Genomic DNA, 22,277 nt, shown 5'->3' with positions numbered 1-22,277 from the left:
TAGTACACCTGGTAGTTCTCCTTGTAGTTCTCCTGGTAGTTATCCTGGTAGTCCACCTGGTAGTACACCTGGTTGTTCTCCTGGTAGTTCTCCTGGTAGTCCACCTGGTAGTACACCTGGTAGTTTTCCTGGTAGTCCACCTGGTAGTTCTCCTGGTAGTCCACCCAGCATGTAGACTAGAAGTATAATCTGGCGGTACCTTAGTATGACTGCCATTATAAAATGAAAGTATGACTAATCTGCAAACAGACACGCCTGTGATTACCCTTTCATTGATGTGTTGTGTGTTCTCCCCTCGCATTGATTTGTGACACAATGTGTGTGTGTGTCCAGGCTGACTCATGACATCAGCCTGGAGGAGTTTGAAGACGAGGATCTCTCCCAGGCCACAGAGATCACTGACGAGGCTGGAGCAAGCCTCAACTATGACAACCTTGACTCACAAGTAAGATAAACTACATGTACACACACCAGACTTGGCTTCAAATACTGTTTCAAGTTGTCAATTGGGCTGGGTTTGCAGTTTTGCGACTTATATTGGTCTATTATGCCAGGCAAGCTCAATCAAACACAGATCAAGTGTTTGCAATTTAAAAAAATAATATTTGAACACAGTTCTGGTACACGCAGCCTCAAGCTCCTCTGCACCTGCTTCCCTCCAGTAACTCCCCCGTCCTCCATTCTACCACAATGCACTCTGTTTGACTTGACTCTGCTGCAGTCTACTTTTCATAATATGAATATTCGTTATAGAGCGTTGAGACGTTGAGATAAATGTTGCTCCCATCGTGTGATTTTATTTTGTGACTGTGAGAATGAGAGTAGCTGCAGCGATAGAAGAAACAGAGCAAAGTCCAGAGTAGGCCAAAGTCACTTATCAGATGAATGATTGCAGCCGGGGATAGTCCTGATACACATGTAGTCCAGAGCTAAGTCGATCTAACATATGACACGTCATTACAGCCTGGCCTTCGGCCTTTTAGCCATGCAGAGATTCTATAACACTAGCTGCTAGGGAGAACTGTCATTTTAATATCAAATGGAGTCTTCAGACCAGGCATTCGCTTAGGGGAGGTTGTAGGAGTTTTAGGATGGCATTGATGTAGCCTCAGTTAGGTTTGTGTACATCTTAATATTGTGTGGTTAATAAAATTATTCAGAATTATCATTAGATTTGACATCAGTGTAAAGACAGTCAGGGTGTTACACAGTGCTGTTGTATTCCTCACAGAACAAAACAATAGCCCAGCCCTGCCTGTGTTTGTTTTCAGGGAGGTTTATCCTGCTACAGTATGATTGGATTAGAATAACATTAAAGTGAGCATGAGAGAGAAAGAGCCACAGACTCTGCTGATGTCATTGCCGAGCCCCGATTGGCTGGCTCCGTCTCTGCTCTCTCCCCCTCCCTCTGCTCTCCTCCTCACTGAATCATTCTCTCTCTCTCTCTGCTGCAACGCTGCTGCTGTCTGGATCTTCCCAGGACCATGTGACGTGGCCAGCCAGTAGCGAGGCGGGGAAGACAGACGGGCGGGGTTTAGGGAATTGCAGGCAGAGATGATCCACTTGGAGCTGATCGATGCTGAGGAGGATATCCAAGAGGAACAGGAGCACTGGGGCCTGATCCATGGTTTCCAAGACGACAACAGGCTCAACCAGGATGAGAGAAGGGACATTGTTTTAACGCCTGTCAGACAGAAACAGCCTAATGTCATAGAATCCGAATCTGCGGAACATCGGGTCACTATGGATACGTACAGGCCCAAGAGACCAACCACCCTAGCACTGTTTCCACAGCCTCAGCCTCCCAGGACTCAGGTGGGGGCTGTTTATTTCTACCCTGTGAGGACACGGATCATCAGATCATCCGTTTGGTTAAAATAATGTTGGATTAGATACCGAATATGTTAAGATGTGTATCCAAACAGTAGAGGGCAGATCATAGATCAAATGATGTCTGTTTGAACGATGAGATTGGACAGGATAGGATCTGTATAGGGGAATTGTAGAAGCTGGTAGCGTGCGAGCATCAATATACAGTAGAGATTCTGCTCATTTTCTCCTCTGTGATTCCAGATCATCTGTTTGGTTTAAATCCTTCATGGGAGATCAGATAGAATGGGATCTGTATCGAAGGCAGTTCCCCAGGCACCGATATACAGACCTGTCATGTAAATGTCTGCATTGTAACTTAATGTCCTTGAATGAAAAGGATGATCAGTTCTCATGCTTTGCTACCATGTATTTGGATATCATAATGCTGGAACTCTTGTGGTTCTCAATCAAGGCGTTGTTACAGTAGAGGGAACGTTCAATCATGTGATACTGAATGGGCTTTTTCGCCCTCCATTTGACGGAGCCAGGGTTTACCACTGGGTATGTAGCATACGCTCCTGTCCTTGGTCTTTGCTCTCTGAAAATAGAACTGTCCTTCTGTGAGTCTGTCAGCTTCCCTGTCAGCTGAATGGCAACAAACAGGGAAGTAAGGGTGTGCTCACCAGTGATGACGATAGAAAAGGACAGGTCAGAGTCCGTCAGTGTCAGTCCAAGGATAGGGCCGTTTACAATGATAGTCCTATGTAGAAGGGGTAAAGGAATGATGATCAGCTTTCATCCCTTGCATCTTGTTGATCTGTTGAAGATCTTTGATCTTCCCCTCAGAATGCACCTCTTGCCAGAGTGCTATCCTGTAGGCTACCAGTTATAAACCAGTATAAACCAGAAACCAGTTATAATCCGTTATCACCAGTTGTTAAAATGGTAAAGAAAAAGTCCAGAAAATATATTTCACAAGGACATCCATGATGAGCACAATGTCTTTCTGAGTATGTGTTGAAATTCACAGAAGATCAGGAAAGAGCAGGATAAAGTAGTATGACCAGATGTAGGATAATAACCTGCTCCAGTATTTACTGTCAGGGTTCCTTCAGATAACCTAACATCACTTCCACGTCTGGGGAGGATGGAGAGAGGCCGTGTGTGTGTGTGTGTGTGTGTGTGTGTGTGTGTGTGTGTGTGTGTGGCAGAACTGGGTACAAATAGCACTTGAAATCCTTAAAATACTTCAGCTGTGCTTGTTTACCCTTGCCTGGTTTAATGGACCAATAGCATAGTCCCAAAACATGAAACACCGCTCCTCTGGCACTCTAGGCAGGCTAAAGCAAATGCTAAACATATTTGAAAGATTTCAAATTGTATTTGAACCCATGGCAACATGGTCCATGAGGAAGATAGAGGGATGCCTGTGTGGATGCTGTTCCTCAAGCAGTGTAATCCTTAATTCTGTCCCTGTCAGTCCTGGTCACGTCTCTGTGTGTGGCACGTCCTGAACTCTACTCCTGAGCCCTGCTGCTGCTGGTGAGTCGTGATCTCACCCTGTGTTGGGGTTAGGAGGAGGATTAGGATTAGGTTTACCATGTTTTAAATCTCACTCTTACTCTGTCAGAGTGATAGCCTGGTATAGACAGAGACACTTCATTAAGGAGCTAATCTCAAGAACTGTGGAATAGACAGTGAAAGCTTGATTCAGACTGCCTGCTCTGGTCCCAGATATGTTTCTGCTGTAGCAAGGCTGCACTTAGCCTGGTCCCAGATCTGTTATCTGAATGTAGGTACTGCCTATTTTCAGATCCCCCTCCAGATTAAGTGTCTATATGCCACACTCAGTCAGGTTTATAATGTGTTCAAGTACATTGGAGGATTTAGCGTTTGTTTAGACTAGAGAGAGGGACTCCCAGCCAATATGTCACCCAGTCCCTAGAGATAGGGCTGCTATCAGACTCTTATTATGCTAAATACTGCACAAATTAAACACCACCCCTTCCCTAAAACATGTGTACATTTTGGGCTATAAATTGTGCCTTTCTGTTTTATGCTGATGCTAAAATATGTATTCTATTCTACTGAGGCATTTACTTTATGTTTGTATTCTTATCTTGTATTATTTCTTATTGATTTCGCATTGTCGAGAAGGAACCTGCAAATAAGCATTTTGTTGGACGTTGCATACCAGGTGTATCCCGTACATACGACTAATTCAACTTGAAACTATAGAGATTCCACTCTTAACTGTGCCAGGTGATTTGTTCAAGATCTCAAAAGACCTGTATCTCTCAGAGGAAATATGTCTAGGTTGTAGCGTGGGCTAACCTGTCGGTGCCATGACTCAGATTACACAGTCGATGGTTATCAGCTGCTGGGGTTGCTGTGGGCAGGAGGAAGGAGGGCGAAGTCTTCCGGGGGTGGTTTGTAAATCTAGGCTCAAATGATGAGTAACCTTACCGGAGACGTGAAGACTTGTTAGCTACCAGAGGGCCCACACAGTAAGTATTGAGTTTGATACCCGGTGGATATCATAAACTCCAAAATGACTCTCCTTTATTTCATAAATATAACCAATTCTTCACGATGAACATTTCAACATCAAACTGTTCTATCAGCACACACACACACCAAAGAAACACATACACACTCTCTCTTTCCTCCGGTTCTGGGGCAGGGTAACCATGGTAACCGTGCCAGTGCCCGTCAGCAGCAGCTGCATTACCACAGTGAGTCAGCACCATCACTGTGAATGGTCTCTATGACAGACAGTGAGCTGTGTTAGTGTAGGAGCCTTGACTTCCTCCTCTTCACTGGTTCATTCCTGATTCATCTTCCTGGCAGACGGATCTGATTGTGGTGGCGTGTGTGATGTCATCAGGGCTTGGTTAGTCTCGCCAGAGCCATATATTTAGATGGGTTTAGATTTAGGTGGATCTGGTTCTTCATTTGGCTGCAGGAAGCTGTAACTGGGGCTAGGGCTTGGTATATGTGATTGGAAACTGAGACAGTCATTGATCGCAGTGCTGCTTGGCTTAAATAGCTGTGGGCTGGGTGGGACTGGGCTGGATGGGGCTGGGGGGGCTGGGGGGGGCTGGCTCTCTGGTAATAATACAAAACAAAACAAACAACACTCAGGCGTTCTAACAACCACTCATTTTGTGTGTGTGTGTGTGCACTGTACACACATTCCCCTTGCTAACGTGCAGAACAGAGATGCTACCTCTGGTAAACCGAGGGGTGTGGGTGTGTGTCTTTTTGTCATGAACAGCCGGTGCGCAATGTCTAATATTAAAGAAGTCTTGAGGTATAGCTCGCCTGAGGTAGAGTACCTTATGATAAGCTGTCGACGACACTATCTACCAAGAGAGTCCTCATCTGTATTATTAGTAGCCGTCTATTTACCACCACAAAGCGAAGCTGGCATTAAGACTGCTCTCAACCAACTCTATAAAGCCATAAGCAAAGAAGAAAATGCCAACCCAGAAGAGGCGCACCTAGTGGCCGGGGACTTTAATGCAGGCAAACTTAAATCAGTGCAACCTGCGGGAAAAAAATCTGAGACCACCTTTACTCCACACACAGAGATGTATACAAAGCTCTCCCCCGCCCTCCATTTGGCAAATCTGACTACAATTCTATCACTGGATTATGTCCCGGGATTCATCCAATGGCATTGAGGAATATACCACCTCAGTCATCGGATTCATCAATAAGTGCATCGATAACTTCGTCCCCACAGTGACTGTACGTACATATCCCAACCAGAAGCCATGGATTACAGGCAACCTCCGCATCGAGCTAAAGGCTAGAGCTGACGCTTTCAAGGAGCGGGAGACTAATCCGGATGCTTATAAGAAATCCCGCTATGCCCTCAGACGAACCATCAAACAAGCAAAGCATCAATACAGGACTAAGATCGAATCCTACGACACCGGCTCTGACACTCATCGGATGTGGCTGGGCTTGAAAACTATTACAGACTACAAAGGGAAACCCAGACGAGATGCCCAGTGACGCAAGCCTACCAGACGAGCTAAATGCCTTGATGTCCACATCACCAATGAACTATCATGGTCCAAACATACCAACACAGTCGTGAAGAGGGCACGACAAAAGCTTTTCTCCCTCAGAAGACTGAGAAGATTTTGCATGGGCCCCCAGATCTTCAAAAGGTTCTACAGCTGCACCATCGAGAACATCCTGACCGGTTGCATCATTGCCTGGTATGGCAACTGCTTGGCATCTGACCATAAGGCGCTACAGAGGGTAGTGCGAACAGCCCAGTACATCACTGGGGCCAAGCCTCCCGCCATCCAGGACCTATATAATAGGCGGTGTCAGAGGAAAGCTCATAAAATTGTCTGAGACTCGAGTCACCCAAGTCATAGACTGTTTTCTCTGCTACCGCATGGCAAGCGGTACCGGTGCACCAAGTCTAGGACCAAAAGGCTCCTCGACAGCTTCTACCCCCAAACTATTACACTGCTGAACAACTCATAAAAATCATCACCGGACAATTTACATTTACCCCCCTCCCTCTTGTACACTGCTGCTACTCGCTGTTTGTTTGTTACCTATGCATATTCACTTCGCCCCCACCTACATGTACAGATTCCCTCAACTGGCCTGTACCCCCGCACACTGACTCGGTACTGGTGACCCCTGTATATAGCCTCGTTATTCTTATTGTTACTTTTTATTATAACTTTTTTTTTTGCCTACTTGGTAAATAGTTTCTTCTTCTTGAACTGCACTGTTGGTTAAGGGCTTGTAAGTGAGAATTTCACAGTAAAGTCTGTACTTGTTATATTCGGCGCATGTGGAAAATCAAGTTTGATTTGATGTAATGTTTATCACATTAAAATGTATCTCTCCCCCTTCTCTCTCCCTCTCTCTCTCTGTCTGTAATATCATTGTAGGACAAGGACACTATTAACAACAATTCGTTTGGAAAGAAGGACACGTGGAAGGAGAATGTATCAAACACAAACTCCTCCTCCCCCCACATCACAGGTGAGAATGGGATATCCATCGGTTTAAAGCATAAACATGTACTGGTAGACAGTACCTGTTTTTAGAATAATACCAACATCAACTTTAAACAAAGCAACAAATTGATGATTTTGCAGAAGTGAAAGTATTAAGGTAATTAATACTTTGATAAAACATGTTTTATTTCATGTCAATGAGCACAGAGTAATTGCACTGCAGTATTTCATTATACTCTAAGCCGCTCATTCCTTCATAAGATGACTGGGCCTAGACCATGACTTGAACACTCATCACAGTCATAATCCTTCAAATGCGCAAGATATAGAACATGTAGATATAGAACATGTAGATATAGAACATGTAGATATAGAACATGTAGATATAGAACATGTAGATATAGAACATGTAGATATAGAACATATAGATATAGAACATATAGATATAGAACATGTAGATATAGAACATGTAGATATAGAACATGTAGATATAGAACATGTAGATATAGAACATGTAGATATAGAACATGTAGATATAGAACATGTAGATATAGAACATGTAGATATAGAACATGTAGATATAGAACATGTAGATATAGAACATGTAGATATAGAACATGTAAGCCCAGCGGCTTCTCAATATTCCCATATTTCTGTATGACAGATTCGAAACCCACCAATGGCTCTCATTATGAAACTCTATACAGTATGCAGAATGGATCTTATTATTACTGTAGCCCTTAATAATCCTTCACTGTAAAGTTTGGTGACTAATGAATAATCTTTTGTTTGTGTTGTTGTTGTTGCGTGCCTCGTTTGTGTTAAAGGGGATCCCACTAATGAGCAGGTGAATGACGAGGCTGTCCAGCAGCACAACGGTGACGGCTCTGTGGCCAAACCACCACCAAACAGAGGGAAAGAGCAGGCAGTCAAGGCACACAACAAGGACTACTCCACGTTCATCTCACACGGAGTTACAGAAACACGAGGCCGACAGCGAGACGCCAAACAGCGGAATAAGAAGCCCTCTGCTGCTCCACACAACCAGGTTACAGCAGCAAAACCCAAAGCAGGCAGCATGAGAGACACGGCTGTGGAGGGGGATAAGAATAGGGATGGTAGCAGGGGGCGAGGAGGAGGACCCGGGCGAGGTCAGGTTCGGGGGTGCTGCCAGGAGGAGGAGCGCCAGCCAGAGGCCACCGAGGAGATCTACCTGACGCCGGTACACCAGAAGAACCCTGACACTGACTGTGACACTGACCGTCCCTTCCTGTCTCAGAGCAGCGAGGGCAATCGCATGTCTATCAGCTCCGATGCAGAGGGGCCCCCAGCATACACAAACACCACCCTCCCTGACCGAACAAACCCCTCCATCAGCGAGGAGGACGAGGTCTACCTGCACCCCTCTGCACCTCCTCCACGCTCCTCCTCCTCGTGCCTTAGGCCATCCGTCAGTGAGGGAGGGGACCGGGACAGGGGGATGTGGGACAGGGGCTCTAAGTCTAGATCTAAGGGGGGGTTGGGGGCTCTGCGAACTGCACACACTCAGAGCTCCGAGGCTGATGGCCTGTCTTATGACTCTGTCAAGTACACCCTAGTGGTGGACGAGCACGCCCAGCTAGAACTGGTGAGCTTGAAGCAGTGCTACCAGAGCTACAGTGAGGACAGCGACACAGAGACGGTGTATGAGTCAGCCAACGAGGAGGACTATGAGGTGGATCACAGTGAGCTGAAAAGAGAAAGGAGAAAGTCATCGCGCCTGTCCAGGGCTTCTTCATCCTCTGAGGCAGGTGTTGGCGGGGGACCTCGAACACGCAAGTTCCTCAATGTGTTTGTGAACGGACGTTTACACTCCTCCGGTGAGTTCTGTGACCGGCTGCTGCCATCCTTTTTTAACATTTTATTTTTAAACCATTATTGAACCAGGAAGTCTCTTGGGATGAATAACCTTTTTTCGAAGGAGACCTGGCTTAAGGTTAGGCTGTTTCTCAGTTGTATTGCAATTTCATTGAAACCATATTTGTGAAGGAAGAGTGCTAAGATTACCACTTACCACACAGGAACTACAAAGGTTAAAGAATGACCAGATTCAACATGATTCAAAGACCAAAGTCACTCCTGTATCAAGATGTTTGGACACTACTAATGTGATAGTGCCGTGAAGCTCCTCTCCTGCCTTGTGTCCTCCAGGTGCAGAGTCCTTTGGCCTGTTCTCCTGTGTGTTAGACGGGGTAGAGCAAGAGCAGAGCCACAGAGCTGTGTTCAGGTGAGACATTGTTTGGGGTTACTCTATACAATAACCTTCATGAATAAGCCATTATACAGTGCATTCTGGAAAGTATTCAGACCCCTTGACTTTTTCCACATTTAGTTGCGTTACATTTTATTCTAAAATTGATTAAATTGTTTTTCCCCCTCGTCAATCTACACACAATACCCCATAATGACAAAGCAAAAACAGGTTTCAAACATTTTTACAAATGTTAAAAATGTAAAAATGTAAAAATTCATATCATATTTACATATACTATCGTTCAAAAGTTTGGGGTCACTTAGAAATGTCCTTGTTTTTCATGAAAACATACATGAAATAAATGAGTTGCAAAATGAATAGGAAATATAGTCAAGACGTTGACAAGGTTATAAATAATGATTTTTAATTTAAATAATAATTGTGTCCTTCAAACTTTGCTTTCATCAAAGAATCCTCCATGTGCAGTAATTACAGCCTTCCAGACCTTTGGTATTGTAGTTGTCAATTTGTTGAGGTAATCTGAAGAGATTTCAACTCACACTTCCTGAAGCACCTCCCACAAGTTGAATTGGCTTGGGCTTGATGGGCACTTCTTACGTACCATACGGTCAAGCTGCTCCCACAACAACTCAATAGGGTTGAGATCCGGTGACTGTGCTGGCCTCTGCATTATAGACAGAATACCAGCTCACTGCTTCCTCCCTAAATAGTTATTGCAGAGTTTCAAGCTGTGCTTTGGGTCATTGTCCTGTTGTAGGAGGAAATTGGCTCCAATTAAGCGCCATCCACAGGATATGGTACGGCGTTGCAAAATGGAGTGATAGCCTTCCTTCTTCAAGATCCCTTTTATCCTGTACAAATCTCCCACTTTACCACCACCAAGCACCCCCAGACCATCACATTGCCTCCACCATGCTGACAGATGGCGTCAAGCACTCCTTCAGCATCTTTTCATTTTTCTGTGTCTCACGAATGTTCTTCTTTGTGATCCGAAACCTCAAACTTTTATTCGTCTGTCCATAACACTTTTTTCCAATCTTCCTCTGTCCAGTGTCTGTGTTCTTTTGTCCATCTTAATCTTTATTGGCCAGTCTGAGATATGGCTTTTTCTTTGCAACTCTGGCTAGAAGGCCAGCATCCCGGAGTCGCCTCTTCACTGCTGACGTTGAGACTGGTGTTTTGCGGGTACTATTTAATGAAGCTACCAGTTGAGGACTTGTGAGGCGTCTGTTTCTCAAACTAGAAACTCTAATGTACTTGTCCTCTGCTCAGTTGTGCACCGGAGCCTCCCACTTCTCTTTCTATTCTGGTTAGCGCCAGTTTGCGCTGTTCTCTGAAGGAAGTAGTACACAGCGTTGTACGAGATCTTCAGTTTCTTGGCAATTTCTCGCATGGAATAGCCTTCATTTCTAAGAACAAGAATAGACTGACGAGTTTCAGAAAAAAAGTTATTTGTTTCTGTCCATTTTGAGTCTGTAATCGAACCCACAAATGCTGATGCTCCAGATACTCAACTAGTCTAAAGAAGGACAGTTTTATTGCTTCTTTAATCAGGACAACAGTTTTCAGCTGTGCTAACATAATTGCAAAGGGCTTTTATAATGATCAATTAGCCTTTTAAAATGCTAAACTTGGATGAGCTAACACAACATGCCATTGGAACACAGGAGTGATGGTTGCTGATTATGGCCTCTGTAAACGTGTGTAGATATTCCATAAAAAATCAGCCGTTTCCAGCTACAATAGTAATTTACAACATTAACAATGTCTACATTGTATTTCTGATCAGTTTGATGTTATTTTAATGGACAACATTTTTAGCTTTTCTTTCAAAAACGAGGCCATTTATAAGTGACCCCAAACTTTTGAACGGTAGTGTAAGTATTCAGACCCTTTACTCAGTACTTTGTTGCAGCACCTTTGGCAGCGATTACAACCTTGAGTCTTGTATTTGGGGAGTTTCTCCCATTCTTCTTTGCAGATCCTCTCAAGCTATTTTCTGGTCTCTCCAGAAATGTTTGATCAGGTTCAAGGCCGGGCTCTGGCTGGGCCATTCAAGGACATTGAGACTTGTCCTGAAGCCACTCCTGCGTTGTCTTGGCTGTGTGCTTAGGGTCGTTGTCCTGTTGGAAGGTGAACCTTTGCCCCAGTCTGAGGTCCTGAGCACTCTAGAGCAGGTTTTCATCAAGGATCTCTCTGTACTTTGCTCCATTCATCTTTCCCTCAAACCTGACCAATCTCCCAGTCCCTGCCACTGAAAAACATCCCCACAGCATGATGCTGCCACCACCGTGCTTCACCGTAGGGATGGTGCCAGGTTTCTTCCAGGCGTGAAGCTTGGCATTCAGGCCAATAAGTTCAATCTTGGTTTCATCAGTCCAGAGAATCTTCTTTCTCATGCTCTGAGAGTTCTTTAGGTGCATTTTGGCCAACTCCAAGCAAGCTGTCAATTGCCTTTTACTGAGGAGTGGCGACCGTCTGGCCACTCTACCATAAAGGCCTGATTGGGGGAGTGCTGCAGAGATGGTTGTCCTTCTGGAAGGTTCTCCCATTTCCACAGAGGAACTCTGGAGCTCTGCCATAGTGACCATCGGGTTCTTGGTCACTTTCCTGACCAAGGCCCTTCTCCCCCGATTGCTCAGCTCTAGGAAAAGTCTTGGTGGTTCCAAACTTCTTCCATGTAAGGACGATGGAGGCCACTGTGTTCTTGGGGACCTTCAATGCTGCAGAATTTTGTGCCTTGATACAGTCCAGTCACGGAGCTCTAACGGACAATTCCTTCGACCTCATTGCTTGGTTTTTGCTCTGACATGCACTGTCAACTTTGGGACCTTATATAGACAGGTGTGTGCCTTTCCAAATAATGTCCAATCATTTTAATTTACCACATGTGGACTCCATTCAAGTTTTAGAACAGGATGATCAATGGAAACAGGATGCTTCTTTGCTCAAATCATAGCAAAGGGTATGAATACTTATGCAAATTAAAAACCTGTTTTCACTTTGGCATTATGGGGAATTGTGTGTAGATTGATGAGGAACATGTTTTCTTAAATCCATTTTAGAATAAGGTTGTAACGTAACAAAATGTGGGGGAAAAGGAAGGGGTCTGAATACTTTCCAAATGCTCTGTACATGGGTTCTACATATATATGAATGCAGAAAGCAATCTTACACATGGTCCTCCTTCAGGAGCTGACAAACACATTAAAGATTCATTACATGGATAAACATCAAACACAACATCATAATGGTCTCACATTTAGCTAGTGTCCTCATGTAATCACTACCTCGTTAGCAAGATATTCCATGCTCGTAGTGTTTCATTTGCATCCACTATGGAGTGGTTTTCCTTCCCACTGTGCTCCTGCTTGCTCTTTGGGTGTAGGCTGGGTTACTGTAAAGAACTTTGTCACAACTGGTAAAAACGACTTTCTAAATACATTTGATTGATTTATTGATTAACCGTGCTGTCTGTGTGATTGACAGGTTTGTCCCTCGCCATGACGATGAGCTGGAGCTAGAGGTGGATGACCCCCTACTGATGGAGGCTCAGGCTGATGACCTGTGGTGTAAGGCCTACAACATGAGAACTGGGGCCAGCGGCATCTTCCCTGCCTACTACGCTGCCAAGGTCACACAGGAAAAAAGCAAAGGTATCAAATATGGTTTATTTCATCCATTATATGGGCTCTGAACATAGCAAAGGTAATGCTATCGATACACTTCGGGCATCAATGTTTGGTTATAGGATCAGTAAGGGCATTTTAAGAAATGCCTGAAATAAATTAGCCTGGGTGCCAGTCTGTTCATGCACTCTTGCCAACTCCTTGCCACTCACTGTCATGCCAAACATGTTGGCGTTTTGGCACAAGAGCACGAACAGGATAAGATCTTTAAATAGTATTACTTGGCTTTGAATTAACCTCTACTGTATACTGTGCTGATGAAATTAAATCTGTGTGGACCACCATTGAATGTTATTGAACTTTGTCTTTGCCCTTGTCTTACCCAAATAATTCAGCTTTTCACTGCTGTTAATATCAGTATGTAATGCTCCTAACGGTAAATCAAACCGTTCTCTCCTCTTATATCAATTAGATGACAAAGATGACTGGGTTGACAGATTCCGTGTGAAGTTCCTAGGCTCTGTTAACGTACCGTACCACAAAGGCAACGATGTGCTTTGTGCTGCTATGCAAAAGGTAGAGTATTAGCCCCCCCCCAGTGGTGGGCTGGAGTTTCTAATCTAAACCTTCCTTTCACAGTCCTTATTTGGAATAATACAGGAGAAATGTGATCTGGAAGCTAAATGTACTTACAGCCATCGTATTTGAATTTGACCCTGTTGGTCCTGTTTCCGTCAACAGATTGCTACCAACCGGCGGATGACCATGCAGCCTCCCTCTACATGTGTTCTGGAGATCAACATGAAGGGGGTGAAGATCATAGTGCAAGATGAATGCAGGACCTCGGAAAGAGTATGTCTTCTCTTAAACCCTAAAATGACTTTATTCCATGACTGCTAACAACAATGTGTGTTCACAATGCTTCACTGTTATTAGTTTATGCATCAGTGTTCAAGACCCATGTTTCATTTGGATTTGCTAGATATTTTTTATTTTATTTAACCTTTATTTAACTAGGCAAGTGAGTTAAGAACAAATTCTTATTTACAATGACTGCCTAGGAACAGTGGGTTCAGCTCGGGGATTCGATCTTGTAACCTTTCGGTTACTGACCCAACGCTCTAACCACTAGGCTACCTGCCACCCCTACATGTTGTGGGATGGAATTTTGTAGTCAGACTTTTGTATTAATCAATCCCACGAGTCATACATATATTAGTCATATTGCAAAGTACAATTCTGGAGTGTTTCTGTAGCTGTGGAAGCTACGGTGTAACTAGACCTTTTCAAAACACTCGTTAGTGGAAGCAGCAGTCTGTTAGCAGGGTGGACACTACCATTCTGTTAGCAGGGTGGACACTACCATTCTGTTAGCAGGGTGAACACTACCATTCTGTTAGCAGGGTGGACACTACCATTCTGTTAGCAGGGTGGGACACTACCATTCTGTTAGCAGGGTGGACACTACCATTCTGTTAGCAGGGTAGACACTACCATTCTGTTAGCAGGGTGGACACTACCATTCTGTTAGCAGGGTGGACACTACCATTCTGTTAGCAGGGAGGACACTACCATTCTGTTAGCAGGGTGGGACACTGCCAGTCTGTTAGCAGGGTGGACACTGCCAGTCTGTTAGCAGGGTGGGACACTGCCAGTCTGTTAGCAGGGTGGACACTGCCAGTCTGTTAGCAGGGTGGGACAATGTTAGTCTGTTAGCAGGGTGGACACTGTCAGTCTGTTAGCAGGGTGGACACTGACAGTCTTTAGTGGAAGCAACAGTCTGTTAGTAGGATGGACACTGACAGTCTTTAGTGGAAGCAGCAGTCTGTTAGTGGGGTGGACACTGCCAGTCTTTAGTAGAAGCAGCAGTCTGTTAGCAGGGTGGACACTGCCAGTCTTTAGTGGAAGCAGCAGTCTGTTAGCAGGGTGGACACTGCCAGTCTTTAGTAGAAGCAGCAATCTGTTAGCAGGGTGGACACTGCCAGTCTTTAGTAGAAGCAGCAGTCTGTTAGCAGGGAGGACACTGCCAGTCTTTAGTAGAAGCAGCAGTGTGTTAGCAGGGTGGACACTGCCAGTCTTTAGTAGAAGCAGCAGTCTGTTAGCAGGGTGGACACTGCCCTCGTGAGGATGTTTGGGATACTGTGGTAGCCATTTACATAACCACACTCTTGCATAAAGACCACTCAGTTTTAAGACTTTTTAATCCTCTTCACTCGAGGTGCACCGGCAGTGTGCCCTATTGGACTGGTTTAATGTATGAACAAGCTCTCAGACACAGACCATAGAGTCTCAGCCTTAATATTAGGTTGTGTTTTTACTGGTATGGCCTGCATGTCAGTCTGTTTCTGATGATTGAATTGCCATGTCAAGCATGAGCAGAAACAGATGGGCTTCCATGCTAGTATGATGCATTCACTCAGGCCCATAGCCACTGTGCCCATAAAAATAGAATGAGTAGGCTACATTCTATGAGTACTTGTTCTAATTCTAGAACTGTACCGTCTCTGACATCACACGCTAGTGCAGGAACTGGCCGTAACTATCTCTAATCTCTATGTATATTTTCACAGGGGGATAAGTGCTTTCACTTTTTTCAGCTTAAGAACATCTCCTTTTGCGGCTGTCACCCAAAACATAACAAGTGAGTAAATGAACTATCATGACACATGCTAAACTAAGGAAGCTTTTCCAATACTGTATGAAAGCAGATTCATTGCATAAAGAAATATGGGTGTTTAAAAAGCTGTAACTCAAGGATACAAAGACTAGCAATTGAGAGTTGCTTCTCAACTCTAGACACTGTATCTGGAGCATATTGCATCGTGTCTCTCCCATTGCTCTCTCCCATCCAGGTATTTTGGATTCATCACTAAACATCCTGATCATCAGCGGTTTGCTTGTCATGTATTCATGTCAGATGACTCCATGATGCCCCTAGCTGAGTCTGTTGGGTAATCTCTCGTCCTTTCTCTCTGCCACCCCTTCTTACTATCCACATATGCTAATGAACATGTACATCACACTGTTTATATAACACATTTTTCTATTAACAAATTACTACTGACTATTTGTACCTAACTCCTCTTTGTTGTTCCTATACATATAGGAAAGCCTTCCAACTGTACTACAAGGAAACTGTGGGCTACTCCTGCCCAACAGAGGACATCTTCATTGAATAGCGTTCTCTCAATAGTATATTTCTCCAATATTGTGTTATGATGAAACAACTTGCATGGTGGATTTTAAACTGCATTGAATGGTAACGCTTTGGCCGACTCCTAAAATAAATCTTTACAATATGCCAGTAAATAACCATTTAGTAATACCGATCTGCAACACAATCTACTTGGTGCAGCTTTCTCCTCACTGCCATGTTTCTACAGAACAAACATGTCTCCAGAAATACCCTAGCTAAAGCATTACCGGTCCCATCCAAAAGAGCCTACATGTATCTTCCTCACAAAGGTTATTGGCCAAAAGTACAGTACTGTTAACTGTAAAGTGTGCAGCCAAATGTGAGAACGGGTACTACAGTGCAGAGAAACCAACAAGTAGTTACAGATCACACTCCATATCAAGATAGAATATGTTTATGTGGCTTTATGAGCTATTCCAAATTATATGAGATCACTATCAAGTCACCTGGAAACCTTGTCTCTGTACGGAGGAAGACAGTGACAGTGATTTTAATCTGTCTACGTGTCCCTGGACTGTTTTTAGTGTCACACTGTTTGATTTCAGATTCAGTTAGTATATATGTTGGAAAGTTTATTTATGGATTAATAGTCCATCACATCATAACAGGCTTTAAATTAAATGCAGTCCGTCAGTGCATTCTCACCAATTAACTATGTGAAAATGAACTCTGACTAGGGCTTGTCATCTATCTGCCAATACCAAAAAGGTGAATTAACTCTTATTTTTTTACTGTATTGAAAGGAATGTAATTTAAATTAAGAAATATAAAATAGTAGTCTGTTATTGAATAATCTATGTATATTGGTGGGTAAGCAGGTGTAAGTTAAGGATGGTATCCTAATAACATTGTTTCCTACCTAATTCAATCACGCTCTATGTGTGGAATTCTATCCCGGGTGACCCTTGAAAATGACAATCTACAGACAAAAAAGCCCTATGTATTAATACTTCTTCCTACTGTAACTTAGAAACAATGTTTGGCCAAAATTGTATGGTGGAATTACTGTATAAGGAAAATATTTCAACAAGTATGATCTTGGCATCACTGTGGTCTTACCACTTTAAAAGTAATCCAGAAGGCACTTTTTCTAAAAAATCAAAACCACAAGTAGTGCCTATTTTCTAATTATTGTGATTACTCTTTACAGTATGTATTTCCTTTTTATTTGAGATGGTTCTGGCACTGTGGGACAGATGTATTACCTGTACAATAGAAATATGCTGTTTGTAAATGAAATGTCCTACAGTAGGTTTGATCAAACCCAGTGTGTATTGCATGATATCAATGTCAAACAAAACAATGTAGAGAAAGACTCAGGAGGTCAATTCTTGTCATTAAATCTGAAGGTGTTTACATCTTCTCTGAAACTCAGTCGGGGTCTCAATTACTGTTGAAAGTTAAGACTAGTAGAATACAAAAGGTGCCGTTTTGAATTTTGGTTGTGTATTAGCAGTTTTCCTCTTGTTATGTCAGTCACTCAATTAGCTCATGTCAGCTAAAAATATGTTGATTGGTAAATAATAATCTAGCGATCAACTATCTAAATTTGTAGTAATCATGGTCGGATTACCGACCAGGGTGCCCCCATTGATTTTCTTAGTCACTGTCACTCGGATATCATATTAAAAACTGCAATCATTTCTCTCCGCCCCATGGAAAAATAAGTAGAATTGCATGAAATTAGTTATAAAACTGCTAAATCTTCTCTACGCCCCATGGAAAAATGGATAGAAATGCAGGAATATAGCTCAAACCTTTTTCTTCGCTGTGAAGGGGTGGGGGTTATAGAAGTAACAAGGTCAATAAGAGATTTAGTCTGTCAGTGGGAGGAGGTGTGTTAAGAGGAGGGGGGGTTATAGATATAACAGGGTCAATAATAGATTTAGTCTGTCAGTGGGAGGAGGTGTGTTAAGAGGAGGGGGGGTTATAGATATAACGGGGTTAATAGTAGATTTAGTCTGTCAGTGGGAGGAGGTGTGTTAAGAGGAGGGGGGGTTATAGATATAACGGGGTTAATAGTAGATTTTGTCTGTCAGTGGGAGGAGGTGTGTTAAGAGGAGGGGGGGTTATAGATATAACGGGGTCAATAAGAGATTTAGTCTGTCAGTGGGAGGAGGTGTGTTAAGAGGAGGGGGGGGTTATAGATATTAGGGGGTCAATAATAGATTTTGTCTGTCAGTGGGAGGAGGTGTGTTAAGAGGAGGGGGGGTTATAGATATAACGGGGTTAATAATAGATTTAGTCTGTCAGTGGGAGGAGGTGTGTTAAGAGGAGGGGGGGTTATAGATATAACGGGGTCAATAAGAGATTTAGTCTGTCAGTGGGAGGAGGTCTGTTAAGAGGAGGGGGGGTTATAGATATAACGGGGTCAATAATAGATTTTGTCTGTCAGTGGGAGGAGGTGTGTTAAGAGGAGGGGGGGTTATAGATATAACGGGGTTAATAATAGATTTTGTCTGTCAGTGGGAGGAGGTGTGTTAAGAGGAGGGGGGGTTATAGATATAACGGGGTCAATAAGAGATTTAGTCTGTCAGTGGGAGGAGGTGTGTTAAGAGGAGGGGGGGTTATAGATATAACGGGGTCAATAATAGATTTAGTCTGTCAGTGGGAGGAGGTGTGTTAAGAGGAGGGGGGTTATAGATATAACGGGGTCAATGAGAGATTTAGTCTGTCAGTGGGAGGATGTGTGTTAAGAGGAGGGGGGGTTAGATATAACGGGGTCAATAATAGATTTAGTCTGTCAGTGGGAGGAGGTGTGTTAAGAGGAGGGGGGGTTAGATATAACGGGGTCAATAAGAGATTTTGTCTGTCAGTGGGAGGAGGTGTGTTAAGAGGAGGGGGGGGTATAGATATAACGGGGTCAATAAGAGATTTCGTCTGTCAGTGGGAGGATGTGTGTTAAGAGGAGGGGGGGTTATAGATATAACGGGGTCAATGAGAGATTTCGTCTGTCAGTGGGAGGATGTGTGTTAAGAGGAGGGGGGGTTATAGATATAACAGGGTCAATAATAGATTTAGTCTGTCAGTGGGAGGAGGTGTGTTAAGAGGAGGGGGGGTTATAGATATAACGGGGTCAATAAGAGATTTAGTCTGTCAGTGGGAGGAGGTGTGTTAAGAGGAGGGAGGTTATAGATATAACGGGGTCAATAAGAGATTTAGTCTGTCAGTGGGAGGAGGTGTGTTAAGAGGAGGGAGGTTATAGATATAACGGGGTCAATAAGAGATTTAGTCTGTCAGTGGGAGGATGTGAGGGAGGGGGGTTATAGATATAACGGGGTCAATAAGAGATTTAGTCTGTCAGTGGGAGGATGTGAGGGGGTTATAGATATAACGGGGTCAATAAGAGATTTAGTCTGTCAGTGGGAGGATGTAAGGGGGGTTATAGATATAACGGGGTCAATAAGAGATTTAGTCTGTCAGTGGGAGGAGGTGTGTTAAGAGGAGGGGGTTATAGATATAACGGGGTCAATAAGAGATTTAGTCTGTCAGTGGGAGGAGGTGTGTTAAGAGGAGGGAGGTTATAGATATAACGGGGTCAATAAGAGATTTAGTCTGTCAGTGGGAGGATGTGAGGGAGGGGGGTTATAGATATAACGGGGTCAATAAGAGATTTAGTCTGTCAGTGGGAGGATGTGAGGGGGGGTTATAGATATAACGGGGTCAATAAGAGATTTAGTCTGTCAGTGGGAGGATGTAAGGGGGGGGGGGTTATAGATATAACGGGGTCAATAAGAGATTCAGTCTGTCAGTGGGAGGAGGTGTGTTAAGAGGAGGGGGGGTTATAGATATAACGGGGTCAATAAGAGATTTAGTCTGTCAGTGGGAGGATGTGAGGGGGGTTATAGATATAACGGGGTCAATAAGAGATTTAGTCTGTCAGTGGGAGGATGTGAGGGGGGCGATTAGAAACACGTCTTCCTCGGGGGGTCTTTGTGTCCCGGTACGATGCTGCTGCTGTTGGACTGATAGCAATCTGGGCAAGAGCATAGAGATACAATATAATACTATTTGATGCTGGGGGTGACAACACTGAAGGGTAATATTGGATTGATTTCAAGGCATTTAATGTGAGTTTAAAATATGTGATTCTATAACCTACTCCATAACAACAGTACGTTGAAGTTAGTTGCTATTAGCTATACCTAAAGCTTTGTTAACAAGTGTATATTAGATATCGAATCTGCATTAGGGGAAACAACGCCACTGTTCGCCCCAGTAACATTATAATGAAAACAGAGGAGAGGAGGATTCGGCAACGTGGCAAAAAATATATATATATATATAATCGTATTCTGCTGTTGCGTGCAATGATGGCCGAATGGCGAAAAAACAGTGTTAGTTGTTTGCAGTAACTTCTTTGTTGTCATATCCGAAACGGACGTGACAGTTTCACCAATTAAGGATTCGAGCTGTACATATTTTCAACAGTATTAGAAACATAGGTGAATGTAAGGTTTCAATATTGGTCAGAATGAAACTAAATGAAGTAGGTTCTGTGCCTCAGTTTACCTAGTTTATCCACCTCCTGGTCCATATCAGGGTCAATGAGCAGCTCGGACTTGTTTGGCAGGCCCCCTAGCAGCGACAACACTCGGTTATTAACACTAGATGAGCAGCCCACACCCATTGCAATGGTAATATGTTCAAATGAAAAGCCTGCCAGTGTTAATTGTAATGCATGGCTTGCATTTGTATTGCATTATGGGAACAATAGTCTTTGTTATGAACAGAAAACAACACTTGTGTTCTCACCAATGTCCTGGTTGATGTCCTCCTGTCTAACCAGAGCCATCGCAAACTCATAGGTCATGGCAGGTGCAGAAGGATGGCTATGGAGAGTCACACAATATCAATAAATCACTCAAACTTAATCAAGCATTATGCATCCTAGTACAATTCAATACAACTCTATTTGTCCCCTTAAGGCAATTACTAAGCCCAGGAAGAGCCTCAAAAATAAGTATCATCTTGTGAGTACTACTGTTGACTGAAAAATCATTAATTATTTGTATTGCCATTGTAATATTCAGATTTATTTAGAGCAATGTATTGTAATGAAACTGTTCCTTACTTGCATTTGAACCTCTCACAAAGCACCTCAAAGCATTCTCCAAACACTGATGAACCCACTCCTTCCTGAGCCTCAGTTTCCTATGTGGCCACCAGAGGCAGAGGTGGGGATGATTACAGTGTTGGGACTCTTCCCTGACAGCAGGCCCTAGTAGATCACATCACAGCAATGATCTCCAGGAACTCAGTGAGTGAACAGGAAACCGGATTTCAGGTGACACTGTGCAGTCTAGAGTCTCCCACAGTCTAGAGTCTCCCAAGTCAGAGGCTGGGCTATTTATTTAAACAGGTACGTTTTCAATAGAGACCTGGATCATGTCAGGTATCCAGTAGTAAATCAAGTTCTCTGGTCGTTGTGAGAGGACCCGAGGCAGTCCATGGAATCGTTCAGCACTATCCTACTATCCTATGTTGAAAGAGATATGAATTGGGTACGGCCATAGTGTGTACTAAAATGTTCACAATCATGTCTTGACGATCCATTTCAGAGACGAAAACACCCTGAACTTGATGTTACATAGTGTAATGTAATACTGTACAATATCAATGAATAATGCCAAATCACGGACCTTGCTGCGTGTTGTACCAACTCCACTAAACTGTCTGGACCGAGGAGCTGCAGAAGAGAGTTGTACTCCAACATGGCCAGGAAGTCTGTAGCAAGCAGAGCACATAACCTATAACAGTGGCAAACAGCAGGGATGTTCACTGTATCTACTGAATATAACTCAACGGCACACACAGGGGGTCCTTGTTATAATACAGTAGAATTCCATAACCTTTTTAATCAATTATATTCAAATTTGTCATATGGTCAAAGACAGAATGACCATCACACAGACGCATTAGGCCTACCTAAGTTCTTTCCAATATGTCTGAAGCACCTCCAGAGAATGGGGATAAAGGAGGCCCTTTTATGAGCTCTGACCTTGATGTAGCTAAACTCTCTGAACAGAACATGGTTGCCATTCTTCACACTGCTGAAGCTGTCAACCAATCACAAAGGAAATCAAATACAACATGAGTGAGGACCAAATATAGGTTTCCATTAGTTACCCCAGCCACAAAGTAAAAATTGGCTATATATCGTAAACATTCATGAAAACGAATTGAAGTTTAGGCATAGTTAGCAGTGTGGTTAGGGTTAGGTTTAAAATCACGTTTAAGAAGATAAATTGTAGAAGTAGGCTGGGTTTATGGCTTTGTAAAGAATTTATGATAAATTAAACACTAATATATGTTATTCGATAAGTATTCAACCCTGAGTCAATACATGTAAGAATCACCTTTGGCAGTGATTACAGCTGTCAGTCTTT

General features: G+C 43.4%; 1 pseudogene; it reads left to right on the top strand.

Moving 5' to 3' along the window:
• The first annotated feature begins 230 nt into the window (after positions 1-230).
• On the top strand, positions 231-17,262 carry LOC118396063 (C-Jun-amino-terminal kinase-interacting protein 1-like; annotated as a pseudogene).
• The last annotated feature ends 5,015 nt before the right edge of the window (positions 17,263-22,277 follow it).

This window comes from Oncorhynchus keta, chromosome 17, assembly GCF_023373465.1.
Source record: "Oncorhynchus keta strain PuntledgeMale-10-30-2019 chromosome 17, Oket_V2, whole genome shotgun sequence".
Taxonomy (NCBI): domain Eukaryota; kingdom Metazoa; phylum Chordata; class Actinopteri; order Salmoniformes; family Salmonidae; genus Oncorhynchus; species Oncorhynchus keta.
This window is presented reverse-complemented; position numbering and strand designations above follow the sequence as displayed.